Source organism: Clytia hemisphaerica, unplaced genomic scaffold (assembly GCF_902728285.1).
Source record: "Clytia hemisphaerica strain Z4C2 unplaced genomic scaffold, Clytia hemisphaerica genome assembly, whole genome shotgun sequence".
NCBI lineage: Eukaryota > Metazoa > Cnidaria > Hydrozoa > Leptothecata > Clytiidae > Clytia > Clytia hemisphaerica.
In genome coordinates, this window is record NW_027104565.1 from 99,600 (window position 1) to 104,001 (window position 4,402).

The following is a 4,402-nucleotide window of genomic DNA, read 5'->3' on the forward strand; positions in this document are numbered from 1 at the left end:
CCTTGTAATAGTTTTGTTCTTTTCTGTTAGGTTGTCTGTGAGTTTGATTTTGAGTGTTTTGTGTGTTTTGGAACTTTTCCATCTCTCTTTTAATTAACGTTTTGATCAGGTCATCTTTGGGGGAGTTGTTAGTAGTTTTTGAGAAGTTAGTAGTATCGGGTGGTGTCTTGTTGTTGTTGTTTGAATTGGAATGAGGTGGTTGGTTAGTTTCGGTTGACTGTAGAGCTTGGTTAGATTTTGTGGTCGATTCGTTGAATTTTGAGGTTGATCGGTTGGATTTTGTGGTCGATTCGTTGGGTTTTGTGGTTGATCGGTTGGATTTTGTGGCGATTCGTTGGATTTTGTGGTCAATCCGTTGGGCTTGGTGGCTGCTTGGGTTGGCTTGTCGTTGGTTTTAGGTGACGATTTCATTATGTCTGAGTGGAATGGAAGTTGTTTCAATAAATGGCGCCTGGTTTTGTTAGGTTCGGTTATGGTGGGCCTTGTTAAAATTGGCGATAATGCATGGAGCTCCGATTCACTCATGTCTGTAAAGATTGTGAAATATAGTGATTAGTTGTTCGGTGTGTGTTGTGCTTCTAGTATGTTTCTACATTAAGTTTGTGACAAAGGTAAAGTGTGTGATAAAGGTATCTTCAGTGTTTGCGTGTTCATTTTAATAGGTAAGTATTGTATCCATCTTTGGTAGGATAGGATAAGTATTTCGGTAAGTAAGCATTGTACCCATCTTTGGTAGGATAGGATAAGTATTTAAAAGAGGATAAATCTTTTAAATACGTAAGTGTTGGTATCAAGGAAAAGAATTTTGAGGTCTTCTGTCGAAAGTCTTTCACTCAAGCAAAGTTTTCGGCCTTATTTCGATAACTTCTCGTGAAAGTTGGGCCAGACTACCTGGTGTGGTAGAATCCTCTCTTATCCTTATTTTTAGTCAGAGTCTTATAGCATGCTAATAGTCTGTAAGGGGAATTTAAAAGTGTAATCTTACCCGTCATGTCGAAATCTTCAATCTCGCTTGTGCTGTCTTTATTTTCCATGTTGAAATTAATTTTGCTGGTTTATAAATATAACTTGAAGTGTTTGTCTCTGAGGTTGGATTTGGAAAGGAACTGCTCGCTTAGGTGCTTCCATGTGTTGCCTCGGAGAGCCTGGTTTTTATTTATTAGCATCATTTATTTTTACATAGTATTATCTTATAGCATATACGTATGAATGCGACGAATGTCAAAGACCTGATAATGAGACCTGAACAAAAAAAGAAGGTGGCAGACAAGAAAAATCAAAACAAAACCTGAAAAGACCTGTACTGGGGTTCGTATGGGACTCACAGAGCGACTACCACGAAAACAAAAATGTATCGATTTAATGAGTGAAAAATTTATTTTTCTTGTTAACCAAGACATTGTCTCGGAATAGTTTGAATGTTTCTTTTCTGCTATCATAGACGCAAGCCGTCGAATGGCTTTGCCACATTCACGGCCATAACCACCAGTCGCCGAGAAAACCAATGGCGTGAGTGATCCGTGCTCAATTTCCATTACTCCACTGTTGTAGTGTCGTTTCTTTTCGTTTTCGTTTAGGATGTAACAGCGTCGAGGTTCCAAGGAGACGTACCTTTTGGCGAGTGGGTTGAAAACCCTTATATCAAAAAATGCCTTTTGGCCCGTCACCCAGAATCCTCGTGCTGAAACATCTAAACGAGCTTCGTCTGATTTCACTGACGACTTCGGGAGGTTTTCGACTCCCACCAATGATTGGAGGGGTGGCTCGATCTGAACGTCAAGCCAAACTTGTTTCATGGACATTGCGAAGAAGTTTCTCAGCTTGTTATGACGGAGCGAGATAAAACCACTTTTCTTACACGAGAGAGCGTGATCCAACGAGAACGGTGAACCGCACTCACAACTTGATGGTGTTCGAGGAAGCTGCCAGCCATAACGAATACGAATGAGATCTTGGAAGCATTGTTTAGATAGGTGGTATCCCTCGCTCTCCAATGGTAGTGTTGATAACCAAGATGAAGCGCCATGTTCTTGGTTCAACAGCAGCAATTTCCTTTGTTGTTCGTTGAGAAGGGGGTCAAGAGTTTGTAAAGACTCGTTGACTTTGTCGATCTTTAGTTTTCGAATTGCCGACTTCTTCTTGGTTTGATCAGGATCGTCAGTGTATATACGGGTTTGAGACTGTATTGCGTCACTAAGATGTGACGTAATTTGTCGAGAGTTGGCGTACTCGATCACACATTGCTCTTCGAAGATCGGGATAGCAAGTCCACCATATTTGGTAGGTAAAGATATTAACTTTCTTTCTACCTCGTTGAGATGGATTCCACCAGTGATTGATGGAACGAACTGGTGAAGGATGATCTGATCAATTCTTCTCAGGCGTTTGGAGATGTCTGGTATCGTCCTTATAATGAAAGTTAGCTTATGACGAAACCCAGAGGTGAAGCCAGCGTACGCAGCGTGCGGTTCGATTTTGCCGATCTCTGCGAGAAGGAGTAGTTCGTTACACAGGATGTAGATTTTTTCTGTAACATATTCATCTCGGAAGGTTGTTGAGCCGATGACTGCACCAAGGTGGCGTTTCCCCTCTGTCGTGATGTTGATTTGTGCTGACGCGAAGGCTTGTTGGGCAATTGTTAGCTGTTTTGGTTTCACAATTAGCCAACACTTGCTTGGTTGAGGATGGTATCCAAATTTAGGTCCAGGACGACACAAGGCATTCCACCATTTCACTAGGTTTTGAATAGACCCTGCAGCCGAGAAGTCATCAGCATAGGCTTCGGATTTCGTTTGAATTCCTGGCAGGTTGTCGGTGATCTCCAGCACCATCAGAAGAAGTGGAATTGCTGCAATTGCATACACAGCCATTGCGATTGGGTCACCTTGGGTCGTGCCTTCGTTGGAGGAAATTTCGACTCCCCCAATGACGAACAGCCGTGATGGTTTGGTGTAGCTGTTTTCTACGTATTGTGCGATGGCTGGGCAGATGATGCCGATGTTGTACACGAACGCTTTGCGATTTATGGAATTGAAGGCGTTCGCAGCGTCGATGAGAAAGACGGCTTCTGTGTCTTCACGGTCAAATACATCCTTCATCGCGTGGATAGCTGCTTCGCAAGCTGCTTCTTGGCCTGCACACACTTGCAACGAGCCAACCGAATTCTTTACATGGGTTTTTACGATTGACATCACTGCTTTTCCGATGATGCGGCGAATAACTTCACCAACTCCGATAGGTTTTAAGCCGGGTTTCTTGTCTAACGGAATAAGTCTACAGGCAAGAAAAGCATCAATGGACTCGTTTGATTCAGTGCACAACTTTCGGGCGACTCTTGCAATCGATTGGCATAATCCTTCGGAGCTTTCACCGAAGGAACTGCTTAGTAGCATGCGTCTCCATCCTTCAGCATCAAGGTTCGAAGGTCCAGAGCTACCGTTTGTTTTGAGGGCAGCTTTTTTTTATCGTTTCGACATTGATCTGTTCATAAAACACGGGATGAATTCGTTGTGGACGATCGTCTGCTAGCAGCACGGTATTGTCTGGTTCAGTTGCATCTGGATGTTTCTGTCTCAATATAAAGAGTTTCATCCGTCAATGCAAGAACACCGTTCTGCATGTTGTTGGTCAGTAGTCTCATGGCACTGTTCACTTTACCACGTGACATTAATTTGGCAAACTTCCGGGAGATCTTTCCAATCTGCTTTGACTGAAGCATATCAGGAAGTTGATTTTGGATGGTCTCACCTTCGCGTGAGCTCAAAAATGTCGCCTTGTCGCCACAGTCGAAGTCTTCGCTCAAGTGCTTCTGTGTGATCTTTGGTCTTTGATGTTTTTGATGGTTTTTGGAGCAGTAGACTTGGCATTATCATGATCGCAGTGAAAGCTATTGACTTCAAGGGAGAGTCCTGCACCCATTCATTCAACAAACGAGACATTTCGTCAATGAAACTTTTTCTAGCTTTACCGGTCGGTAGAAGAAAGACGTTCTTTCTCCAATAGACAATTTTTTCGTATGCCGATGTTACCGCTTCTTCGAACTCTCTGGCTGGGATATCATTCCATTTATAAGCAGGCGGAGGTAAGAATTCGTCTGCTGGTTCATCAGGAGGTGGATCAGGTTCGACCAAAGCTTGAGGAGGTTGACTTTGAGTGAGTGGTTTATTTGTGACGTCAGTTTTGGTGATCGTTTTTGACGTTGCAACAGCTTCTGCTTTCGATCGAGCATTTTTCATGCAAGCTCTTTGATGATTTGCCTTTCCCGTTTTTGAGTTGAGTATCCTTGGGCAAAAATCGCCTGGTTTTATCCGTCTTTCATAATCAGTGATTTGATTGGTTAAATTTTAAATGTGCGATATGATTGGCTGAAATAATGGTTAGGGGAGATGGTTTCTATTGTGTA